Source organism: Cavia porcellus, unplaced genomic scaffold (assembly GCF_034190915.1).
Source record: "Cavia porcellus strain 051 isolate PalLab524CR breed Dunkin Hartley unplaced genomic scaffold, mCavPor4.1 scaffold_10, whole genome shotgun sequence".
Lineage (NCBI taxonomy): Eukaryota > Metazoa > Chordata > Mammalia > Rodentia > Caviidae > Cavia > Cavia porcellus.
Genome location: NW_026947493.1, coordinates 50268064 through 50292104, shown reverse-complemented (window position 1 = coordinate 50292104; position 24041 = coordinate 50268064).

Here is a 24041-nt window from a genome sequence, read left to right as displayed (position 1 = left end):
GGTAACTGCATCAAAATAAATCCTTATTCTCAAACATCTAATTAGTTTGTGACACATGAACCAAAGTACATTTAATGCACATGTTAAGTGAATACTTGGGTCAGTGTAACTAACTCACTCTATCTACCACAACTGCCATTGGAAACCACAGCCACAGTCACTTTTTTAGAGCCTAAGGAATGTTACTTTTATATCTAAGAAGGATTAGAAAGTTACACTAAAAGTTAATGAGCCTAGAACATTTCCCCAATTCCAGTCATGGCATGGGGTTCAGGCAGGAGACAGAGACCCATAAGTATTTTACTCCTAAAGATCTCAACAAAATTCCACAATCATTGACACATATGTACATTTCACATATGCCTTAAGATTTAAGAGCATGTATTCCTTACTAATAACATCTTTAAATAAAGGTAAAATATCTTCTAAGTGTATGCTATTCGATATGTCTGTGAGGGGGCATAACTGTAACTACTCTGGAACCTGAGGGAGGAGAATTGCAAGTTTGTGGAGAGCTTGGGTAACTTAGCAAGAGTTTAACTCAAAATGAATAAAACTAATATGGATATAGCTCAGCATCCAGTACTATTCAGTCTCCAGTATGGTTTAAAAATTTTTGGATAAAAATAAAAGTGAGAGTATGAATGAAAAAAGTGTTAATTTAGTAGCTTTAAATTTTACAATTAGATTTAATGTTTGTTATTCTAATATTTTGCCAACAAAAATCACTAGGATGTACAAGAAATGGAACAAAGCAGTACCTTACAGAGAAGCATTTTCTCTGCAGCAGCATTGAGAAAGCATGGTTTTAATGTGGAATGACCTATTTATGAGTTTATTGAATGTAGATGTGGTATCTGGCACACATAACTTCACTTTTGTCCAAGGCCTCAATGTTTGGATCAAGCTATACTTCTCAGAAACATCTTGGGGAAGCATGACTTTCATCATTTCCTCCCAATTTATGGCCCTCATCCTTCAGCTGAAGGCAGGATGGATGCCTTTTCCCTTCATGTACCTCAAAGCTCAAAGTAGAGCTGATTCTTGGAGCCTACAATGAAGTTGCAGCAGCAAACCTAAAATAGATCCTTTGGCCTAACCAACTTTACCACTTACCATATGAATTCCCTAGAAAATTGTTTATGTTTCTATTACTTTCCCATCCCTGGAAAAGCGAAAAGGGCCAATAGATCATGGACCTCACATTTGGCTTTGGCCATTCAAGTTGGCTCTACCAACCACATCATTTTCAGTAAATATTGAATATTCAGATTTCCTTCTGTTCTCATTTATATTAAACCAGTAGCTGTCTACATAGATTTAATCATTATCAGATAAAGAAACCTCATCAATACTTGCCAGCCGACAGAGAAGTCCTAATTCCTTTCAGAGGCAGAATATCTTGGTTCCATAGAACATTGAAAATTAGAATGAAAGGATAGAAGGGTTGACAGTGTTTTAGGAAAATAGAAATTAATCTTAGTTTTCCCGTCTTCTCCACTTTTGAAATTGTATTCAATTTTCTTCAGGTGGTTTTTCCTTAAGAGATTTCCTTTATGCCCACGGCCACATACTGAAATTTGTACGCTAGGTCACTGACAGACATTGCTTTTCTAGCAACAGCCTGTTTTCATACAAAATATTAATAATAGCTACCATTAATTGAGAGCTTACTATGTGCCAGGCATTGTACAATGTTCTTTTAAATGCATATTTTATTTAATAATCACAATGATTATTCCATGTTTTCCTATTATCTTCATCTTGCAGACAGAGGCTTGAAAAGAACAAATAATTTATGAAAGGTCAGACAATTTGTTAATGAGATAGAATAATTTAAACAAATTCTATCTAATCTCACAAGTCCATTCACGTTAACTGTCTGTGGCCTAATTGATACGATTAGCAATGTAAAGTTTTAAGAGAATGCAAATAAGGAATACATTTGATTTATAAACATCACTATTTATTAATTCCTTATCTGGGTAATATTAGAAACTGCCAGAGGCAGAAAGTCTAAAATATATTAATATCCAAACAGGGAAATACTTCCACATTGAAGGCAACACTATTTTATTTTTATTTTTATTATTCTCATTAAAAATAAAAACAATAATTTTGTAGGCTTTTTGGCCTAGAAAATGATTCATCATCTTATATTAAATGCTTTTCTTTGGGTACTGTCTGCCTCTCTAATCAGTCCTGTGACTAGAGCCCTATCTGTATGTGCAACTGAGGCCCACGTTAGGTGATCTGGCTAACAGGGATTTCCACTTTAGTGGCAGCTACATTATAAAAGAATTGTTGCCTCTGGGTGCCTCAATTTTTCCTCCCCACACAGGCTGTGTGACCACTTATCACACATCATCCTTGAGGCAATTTTCCAAAATTATCACCACTGCCACATTTTCTCATTCTTGTATGTTGGATGGACACCTTAACAGATCCAAAGATCTAGTCAACATCCATGTCTCTCCATCAGACAACCACACTTCATCCAACCAAACATCTCCCAACTCTTCAAGTTTGTCTCTGCAGTGAGTCACAAATTTTCCATACATGTGCCTCGCCTAAAGGTTCTTTCTGTTTCTCCCTCACTTGGAATTTCCTCTCTTTCTATCCAATCCTCAGATTCTACCACTTAACTCACCTTAGAAGTATACAAAATAACACTTTGAGTTCTGTCAGAAAAATAAGTGCTTGATTGCATAAGATCTTGTATTGATCTCCAGAGTTTTCATACATGTATATCCAAATGTGTATATCCACATTAGTAAGAACTATATCTCATATCTAAAGAGATGAACTAATTTATGACCACACTGAGAGTGAAAAGAATATATTAATAATTACTCTTGGATTTCAGACATAAACCAGGAGTATTCACCAAGCCAGGATTAATCATCAACCTATATGATTTGTATCTATTATGGTGTCATCTTTGGAGTACTTTTTTAGTTGCACAGGTGTATCACAAGAATTGCTGTCCATTTTGTATAACTGCAACACAGAAAGTATTCAACATTAAAGAGCTAACCATATTTTACAGGTACTACAGCAGTACTGATGACTTTTAGCTAAATGGGAAAGAGGGTTAGCTGGTATGTGAATATATGAGCTTGAAATGATAAGTGATACACTTGGAAAGTCTGAAATTTTTACAAAGAGACAATGAACAGATATTGCCATAATCCAAGAAATGATGACTAAACTGATTGATGGCAATGGAAGATGATACGAAGTGCACAAATCCTAGACTTACTGTATGGTAGATGAAAGAAAAGAAACGAGGACAAATAGGTTCCTAGACTTTCTGAAAAATTAATAAATATAGCCAGAATAAAAATAATTGCCTAACATAAATAATAAGCAGTATGGAAAAGAACTGGACATTCACTCTTCTTCTTACATGAATTATCTTCCTACCAGGTTTATTTTTTTCCAGCATTAAAAAACTAGGGATTTGTATCTCTGAAGATAAGTATAGGAGAAGCATAAATGCCAATAAAAAACTTGAAGTAGGAATGTGAATCTAGGATAAGTTATCTTATAATTCTAAACTGATTGAAATTATCCCTCTAAAGTAGGAAAATTATATTGCTATTTCATAATATGGATTATTTCACAGTTCATTGTCCTTCTCTAAATTAAGAATAAATCTGTTCTCTCTTTCATAAATATATATCCTAAGACTGCCATAGAATCAGTACTAGATTCAGTGGTATATGATTCATTTTTTCTGGTTTCTCTTAAACACAATGGAATACCTTCATGCACAAAATTATCTATTATTTGATCTGCTCATGAATGTTTGAATAATAAGTCATTTAAAGAGCAATTTAAGTATATGCCTGAGCTTATTGATAAAAATATAACCTACCATGTCTCCCAGGATGAAATGGAATCAGGAATTAAACCTCAATGTTTGATACATAGAAATGAACCAACAATTGGAATTTTCAACTAATGGTTGGCTTATACAATTTTAAGTCAAATCATTTCATCTCATAGAAACTTCTACTTTTTATAAGCAATTTATACAAAATTTTCACATCAAACTATAATTTAAATCATTAAAATTAATAATGACACATTATTTTCTTTGCAGTTAAAAAAGGAACCACATGGATATCCCCAATCAGTTAAAAGTAGAGTCACATGCTCCTCAAAATATCAGGTTTGAGGTCAGCTCAGCCTATTGAGATTGTGACCATGGAGAAGAAAGAGTCCTTGGCCACTCTTTCCTACTGTAGCTTACAGAACAAACACCCAACAGCAGAGTAACAAGTAACCACAATTCGGAAAATCCTGTGTCAGAAGAAGGAAGAGGGGAGCTATACTTGCTTTATGACTGGATATAATCATGACCCCTTTAGGCACAAAAAATACATGATCAATATATAATGTCATTACAGGGTTTGTGGCAAGATCCTTCTACCTAAAAATAACTTCTACTCCATTTCAGCAAAGGTATGAGGTTTCTTACAACAGACTGAAGTAAGTGTTTTAAATGTGTCTATCCTTCTGAAAGGGGACTTCCAAAAATGTATGCTAATACATAGATAGATAGTTTAAACAATACTCTATTTGGAAAGAAGGCTTTTTTAAAAAATATTTTATTTAAAAGGAAAAAGAGAAAAAAAGCAGAACAAAACAAAACAGTGTAAGGGTACAAGTAATTCAGAACTACAGAAAAGCAAAAAACAAAAAAAGTATGCTATCACCAGTTAATAGATTACTCGCTATCATCTTAGAAACGGTTTTTCAGGTCACAGGATCAAAGCACACAAAGCAAACATTCAAACAGTGAGACTGCAAGCATTTGTGCTCAGTAATCCAATCCAAACTATTAATATGGTCTTCTATGCAACACACCTAAACACCCGTGCTGTTGTATCCTTCAGGGCACTTTTCTTTCCCTCTCTTTATTACAACAGAATTTACACATTTTGGGCTTTATTGCTCCCTTAGATCTTATTACCTTTTTTGTAAGAGAACAAAATCAAGCATGAAAAAACAAAGCTGTCAGTCAAAAACCAAGGATAGACATAGCACATGATGTAAAAACAGAGTACAAGGTTATCAACAATGGTTACCATAGTGGCTCTTGTTTCCTTAAGAAGAATTGTCTATGTCTTTAGGTATTATAAAGTTAAACAAAACAGTAGAGAACAAGACCAATAAAACCTAAACTTTGTAAATCTTACAGCACCTCAAAAGAGGATAATAGTCAAACCAGAATGGGCATCATAGTGAATCTTACTGCCTTTAAAGCAGTTGCCTATACTCTGATACTTAATACTTTCATACAGAGCAGAATTAGAGTCTAATCAGTCAAAACAAGATAACGGGGGTATTACAGGACTTCAAGTTGATAGGAAATCAAAAAAGTTACTATAATATATCCTGCTAGATTTTTTATTTTTTCCCCTTAGTTTAAAAAAGAATTTAAAAAATTAAATAATTTTTCAATGAATAAGGGAGAGGATGAGATAAAAAGGGGCATAACAACATAACAATACAGGTTAAAGCATGACACTTTCAGCAACCTAGTGCTCCACCACCAAATAACCCGACTTAATAGTAGTGACCATAGTGTCTTTTTCCTAGAAATATTTGTGTTCTTTTTAATTCATATTTATTTTTTATTTAAAGAGAAAAACAAAACTAACCTAGAAATATTTGAATATAATTTCATATGCTATAGCATCAAACATACTAAGACTGTGTAACAACATTCAAGTGGATGAAAGCATTGTAGAGTATTTAGAACCAGCTAACAGAAAAAATGATCAATGGTTTCTATATTGCCTCTTTGCCTATAACAATTTTTGTTTATACTACCACATACAATAAAATCTAGCAAGCTATAACATGATAAAATCACTGGAGACAGAAGAGCCATAGTTTGGTGCTGCTTTAAGACAAGATGGTATTAAATCAGCACTAGCTATTATTATGTCTTATTTTCGTCAAAGTAACTGTTCATTGCATCACAGGCCATAATATCAAACAGCCCAGAATAAAGCCATTCCAATTAATGAGTGAAAATTTTATAAGGCTTCAAGGCCATATAATGGGGAATCATGGTTATCACGTACTTTTATATATTTGAATCATTTCCTACACTAGGGAAACTATTCGGTGTTCACAGATGAGAGTTTGATTCAGTTCACTTATGAGTATGGTTTCAAGCTGCGCCCATTTATTGATAAATACCTCAATGTGATCCTTCTTTATAGCTGAGTAGTACTCCATTGTATAAAAATACCACAGCTTTTTTATCCATTCCTCAGCTGATGGACATTTGGGTTGTTTCCAAGATCTGGCAATTACACATTGTGCTGCTATAAACATAGGTATGCATATATCACTGTGGTATGATGTTTTCAGTTCTTCTGGGAAGATGCCTAGAAGTGGAATAGCTGGAACAAATGGGACTTCAAATCCCAGCTTTTTGAGAAATCTCCAGACTGACCTCCACAAAGGTTGTACCAGTCTACACTCCCACCAACAGTGCAGGAGAGTTCCTTTTCCCCCACAGCCTCTCCAGCACTTGTTGTTGTTGGTTTTCTTGATCCTAGCCATTCTTTCAGGAGTGAGTGTGGTTTTAATTTGCATTTCCCTAATAATAATGATGATGAACATTTTTAAATGTATTTATTTGGATTTGTATTTCTTCCTCTGAGAAGTGTATATTCATCTCAGATGCCCATTTTTGGATTGGGTCTTTGAATTTTGGGGGACTGATTTTTTTTAATTCTTTATATGTTTTAGACAAAAGTCCTTTGTCTGAGGGGGAGTTCATTAAGATCTTTTCCTAATTTGTGGGTTTTCTTTTCACTATGCTGGAGATTTTTTTTTGACTTACAGAAACTTTTTAATAAGAGGTGGTCCCAGTTATTGATTCTGGGAAGTATTTTCCGTGCCATTTGAGTCCTGTTCGTGAATACTCTACCTACCCCTATGTCTTCAAGGTTTCTACATAATTTGTCCACCAATAGATTTGTGTTTCTGTTTTAATATTTAGATCATTGATCAATTTAAATTTTAATTTAGTACATGGTGATAGGCTTGGGTCGAGTTTTAGTTTTCGGCAAATGGAGAGCCAGTTTTTCCAACACCGTTTATTAAAAAGACTGTCGTTTTTCCAGTGAACCTGTTTGGCTCCTTTACCAAAGATAAGGTGGTTGAGTGTGTTTGTAGTTGTGGTTGTATCTTGTAATCTATTCCATTGATCTTTGGTTCTGTTTTGATTCCAGTACCATGTTGATTTTACTACTGTTGCTCTGTAGTATAACTTCAAATCAGGGATTGTGATGCCTCCTGCCTTGCCTTTGTTGCTTAGACTTGCCTTTGATATTCTAGGTCTCTTCTGGTTCCAGAAGAACCTTAGGAGTGGTTTCTCTAGATCTATTAAGGTATGCTGATGGTATTTTTATCGGGATTGCTTTGAATCTGTATAACAGTTTTGGGAGAATGGCCACTTTCACAATATTTATTCTTCCTATTCATGAACATGGGATGTCTTTCCATATTCTGAGATCATCTTCAATTTCTTCTTTCAGTGTATTCTAATTTTCCCTGTATAGGTCTTTCACTTCCTTCGTAAGAGTAATTCCTAAATATATCATTTTTTTGGGTGCTAGTGTGAAGACTGTGGCTTCTCTTATTTCTCTCTCTGTGATTTTGTTGTTAGTGTATAAGAATGCTACTGATTTTGTACCCAGCTACATTACTGAATTTATTTATTATATCTAAGAGTCTTTCAATGGAGTTTAGGGGGTCTTCAATGTAGAGTATCATATCATCTGCAAATAATGACAATTTAACTTCTTCTTTTCCTATCTTTACCCCTTTTATATTTCTCTCTTGTCTAATTGCTCTGGCTAGTACTTCCAGTACTATATTAAATAGGAGTGGTGATAAAGGACATCCTTGTCTTGTGCCTGATTTTAAAATAAAGGCTTTCAATTTTTGGCCATTTAGTATGATACTGGCTGTTGGTTTGTCATAGACAGCCTTTATTATATTGAGGTAAAGACGATCTATTCCAATTTTCTGTAAAGTTCTTAGCATGAATAAATGTTGGACCTTATCGGGGGCTTCTTCTGCATCTATGGAAATGATCATGTGATTCTTACTTTTGGCTTTATTGATATGGTGGATTACATTTATTGATTAATGTATGTTGAAACATCCCTGCATGCCTGGGATGAATCCCACTTGATCATGGTGTATAATCTTCTTGATGATGCTGCATCCTATTTGCCAATATTTTATTGAGGATTTTTGCATCTGTGTTCATTAGGGAGATTGGTCTATAGTTCTCTTTTTCAGTTGGGACGTTCTCAGGTTTTGGTACTAGAGTAATATCTGCTTCCAGGAATGACTTGGGAAGGATTGCTTCCCTTTCAGTTTCATTGAATAGTTTGAAGAGTGTCGGCATTAGGTCTTCTTTGTATTTCTTGTAGAATTCTGCAGTGAATCCGTCTGGGCCTGGACTCTTCTTTGTAGGTAAGGAATTAATTACATGTTCAATTTCATTGATAGAGATGGGGTTATTCAGCAGTTTTACATCCTCTTGAACTAGCTTTGGTACTTCACATGTTTCTAAGACTGTCTATTTCTTCTGTGTTATCAAACCTTTGAGAGTAGAGGTTTTCTAAATAGGTGTTGATGATCTTCTGTATTTCTATTGAGGCTGTAGTGACTTCATCTTTTTCATTTCTTATTGTATGGATTTGAGCTCTTTCTTCCCTATTTTTACTAAGGTTAGCTAGGGACTTATCGATTTTATTTATTCTTTCAAAGAACCAAATTTTGATTCATTGATTTTTTTGGATTGTTTTCTTAGTGTCTATTACATTGATTTCTGCGCTGATTTTTATAATTTCCTCTCTTCTTTTGGCTTTGGGCTTGACTTGCTCTTCTTTTTCTAGCTGTTTGATGTGTAGAATCATGTTGTTTATTTGTATTCGTTCTGTTTTCCTGATGTGGGAGCTCAGTGCAATGAATTTTCCTCTCAGGACGGCTTTCATTGCATCCCATAGATTCCGGTAAGTTGTAACTGTATTTTCATTTGTTTGTAGGTATTGCTTAATTTCTTTTTTAATTTCCTCTGTGACCCACTGATTGCTCAGGAGTGTGTTATTCAGTTTCCATGTGTTTATGGGATTTTTGGAGTATCTTTTATCGTTAATTATTCATTTCATGGCGCTATGGTCCGATAGCATGCATGGGATGATTTCAACCCTTTTGCATTTATTTAAATATGTTCTGTGAGTTAATATACGGTCTATTTTAGAGAATGACACATGTACTGCTGAGAAGAATGTGTATTCTGTTGTTGTTGGGTGGAATACTCTGTATATGTCTATTAAGTCCATTTATTCACAGGTGCAATTCAGTTCTTTTATTTCTTTGTTGATTTTCTGTTTGGTTGATCTGTCCATTGGTGTCAATGGTGTGTTAAGATCTCCTGTCAGAATTGTGTTACTGCTAATTTGGTTTTTCATTTCTGTTAGTACTTGTTTTATATAACTGGGTGCTCTGGAGTTTGGTGCATATATATTTAAGATAGTTATCTCTTCCTCTTGGAGTTTTCCCCTAACCAGTATGTAGTGACCTTCTTTATTCTTTCTAATCATTATTGGCTTGAAGTTGACTGTCTGCAAACAGAATAGCTACCCCCGCTTTTTTGGGTTCCTGTTGCATGGAGTGTTGTTTTCCATCCTTTGACTTTGAGTCTGTGAGTATCCTTTTGAGTTAGGTGGGTTTCTCGTAGACAGCATATGGTTGGATTTTGTTTCTTGATCCATTCTGCCAGTCTGTTTCTTTTAATTGGTGTATTGAGACCATTTACATTAATAGTAAGAACTGTTATAAATTGGTTTATTGTTGGCATATTATCTTTCTGCTGTTGCATGTTTATCTTTTTGCTCTGTTCAACTGTCTGCTTTGTTTAGTGGTTTTTTCCTAAATGTATCTAGGCTGTCTTTCAGTATTCTTTGCAGGGTTGTCTTGGTGATCATGAAGTTTTTCAGCTGGTCTTTGTCATGGAAGTATCTTATTTCTCCATCAAATTTGAAGGACAGTTTTGCAGGGTACATCAGCCTAGGTTGGAAATCATTTTCCTTTAGGATCTGAAATACATCACCCCATGCTCTTCTTGACTTTATTGTTTGTGCTGAGAAGTTTGCTGTAATTCTGATAGGTTTTCCTTTATAGGTGATCTGTTTTTTCTCTCTGACAGCCTTTAATATTCTATTCTTTTGTTCAATTTCTGGGATGGTCATTATTATATGTCTGGGTGTAGATTTATTTTGGTTGTGACTATTTGGAGTTCTATATGCTTCATTGATCTTGATATCAGTTTCCAATCTTGTGTTTAGGAAATTTTCAGCTATTACTTCTCTAAATATCCTCTTGACATCCTTTATGTTGTCCCCTTCTTTTTCATTTATCCCTATCAACCTTATGTTGTTTCTCTTTGCATCATCCTGTAGGTGTTGAGTTGTTATTTCTTGATTTCTTGTTATTTTTAAAAGATCTTTTCTTTCCTGTTCACTTGTTGCAATCTTGTCTTCGAGGTCTGAGATTCTATCTTCACATTCTTTGAGGCGGTTTTTTCAACTTTCAATGGAGTTTTTGATTTCCTGTATATCTCTTTCATCTGTTTTATGTATTCTGTTTGTTTTTTATATTGTTCATCCAGGGAGTATATCTTTTTTGTTTAGTTCCTCCAATTTTTTAACTGCATCTTCTTTAGCTATGTTTAGCATCTGCTTCAGTTCTTTTATCAATTCTTCTGTCATCTGAGAGAATATTTCTTGTTTGAATTCCTTTAAGGCTTCCCATACTTGCTTCTTTATTTCAGTTACCATTATTTCAGGTATTTCAATCATGTGGCATGTGTTTTCTTCTATGCACATGGCTCCTGGGCTTTCTTGGGATGGGCTGGATGTTTGAGATTGCATTTTGGACTTTCATTTTGTCTTTTTCCTGTATTTTGGAGCTTCAAGTGTTGTTCCAGGTGTGGGAGAGAGATCAATCAGCCTGGGATGGGGTACCCTGCGATGGCCCCACTCACTGGACCCAGCAGGGAACTATGGCCTCCTCCTTAGGCCAGGAAGAGTGTCTCCTCAGGCTGGGCGGAGCTCCCAGCCACCATTGCCACAGTCTCTAATCTGGCCTGGTCCCTGGTCCGTTGTGGAACCGGCCTGGGTCCTCAGGTCAGGGAGAAAGTTCTCGCAGGCTCTGTTTCATGTAGGCCTCACAGCCACAGTTAACAGCCTAAGTTATGTTTTGTTATCCACTTTGGTTCCTAATTTCTTAAATTCTATTAAGATCACTTTTACAGCAGGACTTTTAACAGTCTTCCCTAGAGACTCCCACATCATGCATAAGATCATCTTCATAATGTTCTATATGATAACTGTCATAGTTCTTTCTACCCTCAGCTGTCTGGTTAAACATGACATCCCTGAAAGCCTAAGCCCTTACCTTCCCTATACTGGTACAGCCACCATCTCCCTACTCCCCCTATTTTTTCCAGTTCAACTCCTGGACCTGAGACAAGTTTTACACACCTACCCTCTTAACTTTTACGCTTTCAGATGAGGGAGTAATCACCTCTCATAACTTCACTCCTTCTAACCTCACACTTAATTTTCAGAATTCTACCTCACCATGACAATGATCCTACCTCAACGTCATCCTGATAGAATGACATCTCTAAATCAAAGGCACCTTTCCCTCTACCTCACCTGGGTCCTTAAATATGATAGTGCCATGTCTCATAACATCATGTCTCTTTGTTTTTCCAGTCTAACATATGTGCATTCACCAGTGAAATTGTCCTGGCTAAAACACCTGGCACCAGCGTCTACCTGGGCATCAACCGTCATCCCATCAACCCCCCTAGGCTCCAGTACAGCACCCCCTGCCAACAGTAAAGTAGTTAAAGAAAAAAATCTTTGCCCCTTTTCAAAATAATCATAAGACTAGATATGAAAGGGTTTTGGCCCAGACCGGACACTGTAGCCAGAAAAAGCTTCAGCCAGAACCAGGGAGCTCCTACCTCCCCTGCCCCTAGAGATTTACCTGTAACTCTATCTCCCCCCACCCTTAGGGATCTACCCCTGGTGCCAAACGTGTGCCAATGAAATACCTGTGCATTCCTAATGGCCCTAGGGCACTACCCTAAGTTTAGGCTATTTATAGACCCCTCACACCACATGTCTGTCGGAGAGATCGCCAGACTCCAGTGGCCAGGGGGGTGTCAGTCATCTCTCTCCATGTTCTTAGAATAAAAGCCTCTTTTGTTTTATACTTACATCTTTTGGAAATAATCCCATCATTTGGAATCCTATCAGTACTATTCCACAGGTATCAGCAAAATACAAAAAAGAGAACTCAAAATACACGGTGTAATAACCTATGATAGGATTATTTTTATGCATTCCATTATGGGTAAACCACTAGAAATTGACTCAATAAATGTTTTCAAATCTAGCCAGTCCATAGATATACTCTATAGAGACAGAAGAGAGTGGAGGAGTTAAAAGCTTCCATAGAGCAATATATTCATATTTATGACCTACAAAGGCATTACCACTCACACATGTTTGATCAAGGAATCTCCCTATTCTTCCTCACTTCCCATAAGCAAATGATATTTTTCTGCATATGATTCTATTCTAGCATAGGTCTTTATAATCCATTCCTTAAACTTTAAACTAGTCTTTCAAGAAACAAGTTCTTCATTCTCAAATCCATTCTCAATAACATGTTAGCTTGTGTGCTTACAAAAAGGGCCACAATATTTTGTAGCTATCTGTATTACGCAGAGCCTATTTCTCCATGTGGGATAACTGTGTAGATCTCAAATATTCTGCAGAATCATTCTGGTCAATGTAGAGCAGCAGAAGTGACACTATGAATTTCAAGCCTAGGCATCAACATATCATGCAGCCTCTATTCCCATTGCTCTTATAACTCTGACCCTGACTCACCCACATGAAGAATGCAGGCCATGTTGCTCCAGAATGAAGGATGAATGACCCAATTGCCTGCCACCCTCCCTGGGAGCCAATCATTCTAGACACCTCAGCTGCAAACTCAGCCTACCAGCTGGCTGTAGGCTTCAGAAAACCAAAGATTAATTGACCTAGTCTGTGCAAAATGCCTTTACACCTGACCCGCAAAATGGACAGAAAAGTAAACAGAGGCTGTTGTAATTCACTAATTTTTGAGACAGTGTATCATGCAGCAAAATAGAACAGACCCATGTTTCACTTAATGCTTTTAAAGTTGCAAATAAGAATATCAACACAAAAACAACAGTCATAAAGCAAAAAGTACAGTACAGGGGATATAATGACAAATGAAAAAAATAGATTTTAATTTCATTTCATCCTGTGTCTAAGTTCATGACATGTAAAATGGAAAAAAGTCAAAGTATAAAATATAAAAATAACATGAGATAACTCACTAATATTTATTAAATCCTCCATCTTAAAATAAATACCTTTTTAAAATGCAATAAAAGTAGAAACTAAATACAAAATAAAAGAACAGTAGCTTTTCTACTTGGAAATTTTTAAATTCATAAGCAGAATTTCTAGAAAGAAATAATAACAAAACACTATCAGTCTTTAACTTCAGCTAAGCTGTTGTTTAGGAGAAATTTTGGCATTAAAAATATATCAGGACAAATAAAATTAATGTATAATCTGACTAAAAATTTTAGAAAAAGAGTATCAAGATAAATATCTGGAAAACAAAACCCAAGAACTATACCCAATAAAAGTAGAGTTTCCTAAGAGCTAAAAATCATAAAAATAGTTTTAAAAAATTAATAATCTTTTAAATTCCTAAAAAACTAGCAAAATTAATCAGAAAAAATGAATATAACAAAATATAGAGTAAGTTATAAAGTAAAAACTCATAAAAACTGAGGAAATTAGAAGAATTGTAAGAAATTTGTTCAATACTAAGAAAATAAATTTGAAAACTTGGGTGGAAAGAATAATTTTCTAATTATCTAGTGTGCCAAAACTGAAGTAAAAAAATGTAAACAAAGTAATATCAATAGAATAAATCAAGGAATAGCAAAATCCTCCACCCTTCTGATAAAGCTGCAGGGTCAGGTAACTTTCCAAAGTAATCACAACACATCTTTAAGGAAAATAATTGTAATTCTAATGGCATATAAAATGTTTCAGTTTTTAAAAAAAGAAATGTCCTACTTTGTATGAAGTTAATATATTATCTGTACCAAGAATATAAAGAAACTTAACAGAAAGATGAAAGACAGAGAGAGAGAGAGAGAGAGAGAGAGAGAGAGAGAGAGAGACTGAGAATACCAATGTAGTCATTGCCTAACATGCATGAGGTCCTGAGTTCCATTCCCAGAATTGCCCATAAAAAGATGGAGGGGTGATGGATATTACAGACCCATCTTCTTTTTCTATGTAATAAAATACCTACGTATTGTGTAGGTAGTATATTAAAAGCATGACTCACCAAGAACAAATGAGGTTTATTCTGATAACACAAATGTGTTTCAGGATCAGGGAATCTGTTTAATGCAATTCACCTAATACTATAACTTGCTATATTAATATATCTGAGATAAAAATCTATAGTCATTCCTTTGATGCTAAAAATACAAAATTCATTTTTTCTTGATTTTTACAAGTAACATAAGTATAGGTGAGAAAATATATTTTGCCTAACACCAGCACTGTCCATAACTAAATGATTCCCACTAAAGACAACAGCAAAAGAAAAATGATCAGTATCTCTATTATTTAACATTGTTCTACAGTTAACAGCAAGTGCAACTGAATATAAGAATGAAATGTGGAGATAAAAAATTTTGGAAAGAAAGTGGTAAACGTTTACTTTTTGCAGATAATATGTTTGTTTACCTTGAAGAGCAAGAGCTTTAACTAGAGCTTGTGTTGCAAACAACACAAGAATGGAGTAAAGTAGCAGGTTGAAAAAAGTACATTAGAACCAGGCATTTTCAAATGCACAGAAGTAAGCCCACTAAAATATATGATGGTGGAATACCCTATTAATATGTATCACTATGATGACATTATGACAAAAGATATAAGATTCAAAAAACAGTAGGGGGGAGCAAATACTGCTTAATTTAGTGATCATTTCAGTATGCTGGCTTCACAATTTCCTGACTTCTCCTCCAAATACTTTGTTTAATGCCCACATCAACCATTCATTCACTCCTTCTCCTTTTGTTCCCAGTTATCAAAATCTCACCATAATCTCAATTTCAGGGACTTACTGTCTGACCAGCAGCCACTCCAAAAAGTCCACATTTGATCATTTATATTCATTTGCACAAATGTACAGCTGATTCTGTCCTTTGTTTTTTGTACCGGGAATCAAACACAATCTCATGCTTTCCAGGCACTTACTGTACCACTAAGCTATATCCCTGGCCCTGATGATTCTGTTCTTATACACAGAATGAATACAAAAAAATTTAATTATCATTACAATTGCTGAATTAGTGTCTTTATTAGTTGTTTTTGGTACAATTTAGATACACATAATGATCACATTCATCATAGATACATGATACATACTGGTTCCTTTCTTTTTTATCCTCTTCCTTCCCTTCAACTGCTTTTCCTTCCGCATTTATAAAGCTTTGTTTTCATTTATTCTTATATCTTTATCTTCCTTTTTTTACTCTAGCCCTACTCCCTAGTTGTCCTTCCTTTTAAAAAATTTCTTCCTAATTCACATTATCTATTACATACTTTTGTCTTTATTTACTCTTTCAGTTTCTCATACCAAAGAAACTACATGATATTTATACACGTGTCCAGAATTTCACTTAAGAGTATGATCTCAAAGTATATTCGTTTACCTAGAAATGTCTCAAGTTCACCCTTCTTTATGGCCAAGTAGTACTCTATTGGTTTTTTTTAATCTTTTTTTATCCTTTTGTCAGTTGATAGGCATTTGGGTTGTTCCCAAGATTTATCTATTACAAACTGTACTGCTATAAACAAAGGTGTGCATATATAATTGTTTTGTATAATGCTGTTAATTCTTTTGGTAATATATCAAGAAGGGGAACAGCTAGGTCAAATGGAACCTATGGTCCTAGTTTTTTGAGGAATCTCTACACTAATTTCCACAGTGGTAACATCAGTCTACACTCACACCAGCAGTGGAGAAGGGTTCCTTTTTCCCCACCTCCCTGCTAGCATTTGTGAATGGTTGATTTGCTGATTTTTAAAAAGCCATTGTTTCTAGAGTGAGATGAATTCCCAGTTGTTTTAATTTGAATCTCTTAAATGATCAATGATGTTGAACATTTTTCATATATTTATTTGTTGTTCATGCTTCTCTTGAGAAGTGTCTATTCATTTCAGATGTCCATTATTAGACTGGGTCTTTGAAACTGAGGATCTGATATTTTTCAATTCTTTGTATTTCTGGATATTAGTACCCTGGCTGAGGGACAATCAGCTGCATTTTTTTTCTCGCTCTCTTGGTAATTTATTTTGCTGTGCAAATGCTTTTTAATAAGATAAGATTTCAGTTGTTGATTCTTTGTAGTATTCCCCATGAAATTGGGGTTTTCTTCATGAAATCTTTGCCTACACCTTTATATTTGAGTATTCAACTATTCTATCTTCCAGAAGATTTAGTATTTCTATCTTAATATTTGTATCTTTGATCCATTTTGACTTTAGTGCATGATAATAGACATGGGTCTAGTTTTAGTAGTCAGAATGTGGAAAGTCAGTTTTTCCAGAACCATTTATTAATGGTTTCTTTCTTTCAATGAAGTGTGCTTGGCCCCTTTGTCAAAGATATAGTGGCTGAGTGTGTTTGGAGTTGTTTCTGCATTTTTTTTTCTTTGTACCAGGAATTGAACTCAGACCTTGTGCTCGCCAGGCAAGCACTGCGCCACTGTGTTTCTGCATCTTCTAATCTGTTGCATTGCTCCTCAGGTCTGTTTTATTGCCAGTATCATGCTGGTGGGGGGGATTGTTTATTTATTTGTTTGGTCTTTTTGAGACAGGGGTTTGCTATGCAGTTCAGCTGGTCTCAAACTTGCAATGACTCTTCTTCGGCCTCAGGATCCTAAGTGCTGCCTGGCTTATCATGCTGTTTTTATCACAGTCTCTCTGTAGTAGTATAATGTTCAGCCAGAGATTTCAATGCCCCCTGACTTGCCTTTGTTGATAGAATTTTTTTTTTGTTATTCTAGGTCTGTTTTGTTTCCAAATGGTACGCTAATAGTACTTTGATTAAGATTGCATTAAATCTGTATAGCAATTTTTGGAGTATGGCCATTTTTACTATGTTGGTTCTAAGCACAGGTTTTCCATTTTCTGATATCCTCTTTGACCTTGTTTTTCAGAATGTTGTAATTTTCTTTTTTTTTAATTTTATTTAAAGAAAGACTAAACAAGACAGAAAATGGGTAGAACTAATACATACATTCAGAGAAAAAATAAACTAAGAAATCACTAGTTAATGTTTACATACTGTCCTTTTACAAATAGTTGTTCAAGATACAAAAGTGGAACATATAAAGTGGGAATTCAAACAGCAAGACTGCAAACAGTTCTGTTCAACTATCCAACAAAAACTTAGTAATATGGTTATCAATCCTATACACTTAAACATACATGCAGTTATCCATATCTTCATTTATGTTGGGATTAAACAAACTAAAGCAAGTTAAAGTCATTCTGAACAAAGAATAAACAAAAGTATTGCTGGATTTCACATAATGACACTCTGGGATCAGCACTGGGTACTGTGGTGTCTTTTTTTTTAAAGAAAGACTGAACAAAACAGAAAACAGGTAGAAATAATACATACTTTCAAAGAAAAAAATAAACAGTAAGAAATCACTAGTTTATGATTACAGATTGTCCTCTTACAAATAGTTATTCAAGATACTAAAGTGGAACATATAAAGTGGAGATTCAAACAGTGACACTGCAACAAGTTCTGTTCAACTATCTAACAAAAACTTAGAAATGTGGTTATCAATCTTATACACTTAAACATACATGCAGTTATCCATATACTCAATTATGTTGAGATTGAACAAACCCAAGCAGTCTAATATCACTCTGAACAAAGAATAATACTATTGCTGGGTTTCACATTAAGACACTCAAGGATCAGCACTGGGTACATTAGTGTCTCTTTTTCTTCAAAGTATCTGTTCATTTCATCATGTGTCATAAGATCAGTTCTCATAAACTGTTTATAGATTCTACACATGCATGAGTCTTAACATGTATTTCTATCCTTTCTCTAATAGAGGGAGAAATAAAACAAAGCAAGAAAAAACAAAACATATTCATATAAACACATGAAAGGAAAAAATATATATAAGACCATTGTACAAGGAATTTTACCATAGCTCCTGTTGTCTCTTGTTATCTTCAATAGAACTGGCTATATCATCAGACATAGTATAATTGAATATATCAGTAATAGCATTAATAAAAACACTACTTTGTATATAGTATAAAACTTCAAAAGCAGGCAGTTATCAAACGAGAATGTGTATCATAGAGTCTTGCCATCTTCAGTGCAGTTGCCTATACTCTCAGACTTGATACTATCAATCATATCAGTTTTGAATAAAATCTGTCAATACCAAACAGCAATCAAACAAACCTGATTTAACTAAGATTAGTCATAATAAAATAGTATAAGTCCTACAGGGCTTCAGATTAAGTTAATAGGCAATTAAAGATGATTACTCTGCTATATCCTGATGTTTTTGGGATAGCTGTCTGTGCCCTCAAATCTAATGCAAGTAGACAAAGTGGGATGGAATAAAATCTATCAAGAAAAGAATAATATCTAAGCAGAGTGGTGCAAGTAATGTGGATTTTAAATCTGGATACATTATTAACAATATCTTCTGCCATCTTTTTTAAGACTCTCCCTCCCCTTTCACTTCTAGAGGGTACACTGTACATTTTTGGGTCTGACCAAGACCCTTGGTTTTCCCTGCTATTTACCTAAGTGGATCCAAACCTTCTCTCTTCTGGACTTGATCTCTAATTGTATTCCTTTACCTGTTAAAGCCTGTCTTTCCAACCTATCCACAAATACTGGTATAGTTGCTCCTATTACTATCTAGTTCTCTGGCACATACAGCATTGTTTTCTCATATTTGATTTTCAGTCCATGTACTCTTTTTCATGTTAATTATATTTCCTATAAATAGCATCTCGGTGGACCCTGCCTCCTGATCTACTACACAGTGGTTCTTTTTTTAAATTTAGTGTATCAAGGCCATCTATATTAGAGATTATAACCAACCTTCTCTGCCTAATTTCTGTTATGCTCTTTTTTTTGCCATCAGTTGTCTGCTTCTTCTTCATTCTGTTTTCTGCTCCATTCATTGAGGCTTCTCTGCCACTGTTCCTGGAATACTAGTACTTTTCTCTCTCTAGAATGCCCTGCAGTATTCTCTGTAGAGTTGGGTTGGTGGCTGCAAATTTCCCAAGTCCCTCTTTGTCTTGAAAGTATCTTGTTTCTCCATTAATTTCTAGAGACAGTTTATCAGGGTATATCAATCTGGGTTGGAGGTTATTTTCTTTCAGGGCTTGGAATATTTCATTCCAGGCTCTTCTTGACTTGATGGTTTGTGTTGAGATGTCTGCCGATATTCTGATGGGCCTTCCTTTATAGGTGACCTGTTTCTTGTCTCTAATAGCTTTTAATATTCTGTTCTTATATTGAATTTCAGGGATCTTGATTATTATATGCCTCAGTGTAGCTCTATTTTGGTTTAGGTGGCTAGAGTGCCGTATGCCTCATAGATCTGAATATCACTTCCTTTTCCTATGTTTGGGAAGTTTTCCTTAATTATTCCTGTGAATAGCCTTTGTAGTTCCTTTGTTTGTACTCATGCTTCTTCATTCATGTTCTTTATTCTCAAGTTGTAGATCCTCTTGTCGTCTTCTAGCCTTTGTATTGTTATTGCTTGCTTCCTTGTTATTTTTAAAAAGTTTTTCCTTTCATAATCCTACTTTGCAAAACTGTCCTCCAGTTTGGATAATCTATCCTTAGTTTCTTTCAAGCAGATTTGCCCTCTTTCCATAGAGTTTTTAATTTCCTGGTAATCTCTTTGAATCTGCTTCATCTATTCTATATTTTCTTTATATTTTTCATCAAATGGTTCTCTCCTTTGTTCGAGTTCCTTCCTTCCTCCATCTGTGTCTGCTTGAGGTGTGTATAGCATCTTTTATTAATCTTCTTATATCTTGCTTTACTTGGCTAAATATTTCCCCTTTGAACTCATCTATGAGTTCCCAAAGATATCTCTTTATGTCCACTGGTGGCATGTCTGATATTGCATGTTTGCTGTTCTCATTCTCCTTTGTATTTACCTGTCCTGGGTCAATGCTTTCAGGATTGGGACCTAGGGGCTTTTTGTTGTTGCTTCCTCTTCCTATCTTTTTTGTTTCTTCCAGGAGGCCCCAGTTCCTTTCTTTGTTGGTTACAATTCTTCTGAAGTACGCTGGCTAGGTGAGCCTTCCCACTGCAGTGTGCTAGTGAGTTTCAGACAGGGGCAGCGTATGCTGGCCCCTCCCCTCCGGATCAGTCAAGCCCTGTATTACTGTGCACTGCCTCCTCTCCAGGTCAGTCAAACTTTTGAGACTTCACTGCATTAGTGTGCACCGCCATAGTAGGGAATTGATTTTGGATAACCTATTGGGTCTTAGCCAGGTCGAATGACCTAGGCCTAGCTCACTCCACCAGTCCTGTTCGGGAATAGAACAGTCACTGCTGCCCCTTTGTACTTGCCAGTCCTTCCTGGTCCCAGAATGTTGTCAGCTGGATCCCCCCTTTCTGTGGAGTGGCTCCACTCCTGTCACTCACCACAGATCAATGCAGGCTCCCCACCAGCTCAGGTCTCCATTTGGCTGGCCGACCCCTTACCTCAGTGTGACTGCACCTCCAGTAAGTCAAAGTGGTCGGACCTCAGACAGCTTGGCAAGTTGCCCGCTGTGGCAGGAGCACTGAACCTTTAGCTGTTTCAGTAATAGCACAAGGACTGTATGTTTGATTGGTTCTTTTTTTTCCTCAGTTTCTTCTTGGGATGAGAGAATTCATCTCCCTCTGTTTGGGGCTCCCCACACTGTATTATGTTGAATTCTAAGTTGACTATCTCAGGGAGCCTCTGTAGCCAGCTGTTATCTATCTGCCATCTTTGCTCCACCCCTATAATTTTCAGTGTAGATATATTTTACTTCCTTAGCTAGATTTCCTCCAAAGCGGAATTAGTGGTATTATTAAGGGTATTGTTTCCCAAGTTTCTCTCTCAGTGAGTTTGTTGTGTGTACAAGAATGCTATTGATCTTTGAGTGTTGATTTTGTGTCCAGATATGCTACTGAATTTGGTTATTAAAGTTAACAGTCTTTTGGTGGAGATTTTGAGATCTTCTATGTGGAGTATCCATTATTGACATTATTTAATGATAAATTAACTTCTTCCTTTTCTATCCTTATCCTTTTATTTCTTTCTCTTATCTAGTTGCTCTGGCTAATGTTACCAGAACTATATTGAATAGGAGTGGTGATAGTGGACATCCTTGCCTTGTTCCTGATTTTAGAGTGAAAGCTTTGAGTTTGTGACAATCTGTTATGATGTTGGCTGCCAGTTTGCCATAGATGGCTTTTATTGGATTGAGATAAAAACTATTTATGTCAATATTCTGTAGGGTTTTTATCATAAATGGGTGTTGGACTTTGTCAAGTGCTTTTTCTATTGAGATGATTGTGTGGTTTTTGTCTTTGGTTCTGTTGATATGGTGTATTATATTTATTGATTTGCATATCATCCTTGCATCCTTAGAATGAATCCTACTTGCTCATGAATAATCTTGATGATTTGCTGCATTCTGTTTGCCAATAACTTACTCAGGATTTTTTTGTTCATGTTCATTAGGGAAATTAGCTTATTTTTCTCTTTTTCAGTTGGGTCCTCCTTTGGTTTTTTTAACATGGTAATACTTGCTTCCAGGAATGACCTTGAGAAAACTGTTTCCCTTTAAAATTAATTAAAGATTTTTATCAATAGTAGCATTAGCACTTCTCTACATTTCTTGTCAAATTCAGCAGTGAATCCATCAGGACCTGAGCTTTTTTCATTGGTAAGTTTTTAATTATTTTCCATTTCATTGGCTGATACTGAGTTATTTCAAGTTTTTGTATCTTGATTCAGTTTTGGCAATTCATATGTATGTAGGAATTTGTCCATTTTTTCTGTCTTCCATCATATTAAAGATTCTCAAAGTAGGTATTTGTGGTACTCTAGATTCCACAGGATCCATTTTTATTTCATCTTCTTTATTCCTGATTGAGTGAGTTTCAGTCTTTCCCTCCTCTTTTTTGATAAGGTTGGATGGGGCTTGTGAATTTTATTTAGTCTTTAAAAGAACCAACTCTTTAATTCTTTAATTCTTTGTATTGTTTTCTTAGTCTCAGTTGCATTCATTTCTGCTCTCACTCTTATAATTTCTTCCCTTGTACAAGTTTTGGGTTTTGATCTATTCATCTTTTTCTAAAAGTTTGAGGTCCAACAATAGGGTGTTTACTGAGTTCGTTCTGTTTTCCTGATGTGAGAATTCACTGCTATAAATTTCCTTTGTAGGACTACTTTCATTGTGTCCCATAAATTCTGGTATGTTCTTTCAGCATTACCATTTAATCCTAGATAGTTTAATTTCTTCTTTAATTTCATCTGCAGCCCATTGGTTGATCAGAAGATGTTAATATATTTTTGTAGTTTCTTTTGCTGTTGATTTCCAATTTCATTGCACTGTGATCATATAATTTCAGTTCCTTTGCATTTACTAAAGAATATTCTTTGGGCAAGTATGGTTTGTTTTGGAGACCATCCCAAGTGCAGTAGAGAAGAATGTGTATCTGATGTTGGGTGGAAAGCTCTGAGACATCTACTAAGTCCATTTTCCTTCTCCGTACAGCCTGCCCCGGGATTCTTCCCGGCCGAAGCCTCTACCGGTCCGCTCTCCGCGGCTCCTTCCGTGCTTCGCTCCGAAGCCTCTACCGGTCCGCTCCCCGCGGCTCCTTCCGTGCTTCGCTCCGAAGCCTCTACCGGTCCGCTCTCCGCGGCTCCTTCCGTGCTTCGCTCCGAAACCTCTACCGGTCCGCTCTCCGCGGCTCCTTGCGTACTTCTTCCTACAGTCTGTCCCGAAGCCTCTACCGGTCCGCTCTTCACGGCTCCTTGCGTGCTTCTTCCTACAGTCTGTCCCGAAGCCTCTACCGGTCCGCTCTTCGCGGCTCCTTGCGTGCTTCTTCTTTCGTGGCGGGAGAGGCACTCACTTTTATAGGGTTACAGTGGCCAATCAGTTCAAAGCGCGCGATGCGGGCTGATTGGCTAACATCAGTTGTTGCTAGGCAGACTATCTTACAGGGCGGGTTGTTTACCAAGCAGGAAGCAGGAGATCTTACAGGGCGGGTTGTTTACCAAGCAGGAGATAAGCGCCATCTTAGCACACTCGATGGGAGGGGTAATCTAGCTCAGGCTTTGCTCTTTCCTACAGGCCTCACGTCCGCCAAGTAAGGCGACCGGGCTCGGGGCTGCGGCTCCCAACATCTCCCCCTTTTTTATTTTTTATGAATGTGCGCATCGTAGCCCTTCCTGGACTGGGTGCAGAGGCTTATGCCCTATGCGTAGGCCCACCGTAGGTCCTTGGCTTAGACCCTGGTCGGCCGTCCCATGGTCTGCCAAGGCCCTGAGGCCCTCGTCCTTTTTCTATGGCCAGGCACAAACTGGACGGAACCTGGATGCACACAAGCTTGCACTCATTTCCTCTCCATAAAGAAATCCCCTCGGAGAGAAATTTAGACCTGGGCAGCATCTAACAGTCCAGCGGCTTACGTGCAGGATGGGGTAGGGCCTGGCTTAGGTTGAGTCGCACCGGGGGAGTACGCTCTTACCCGTCATTGACTCTCCTACCCAGCTATGTCATAATTTTTTA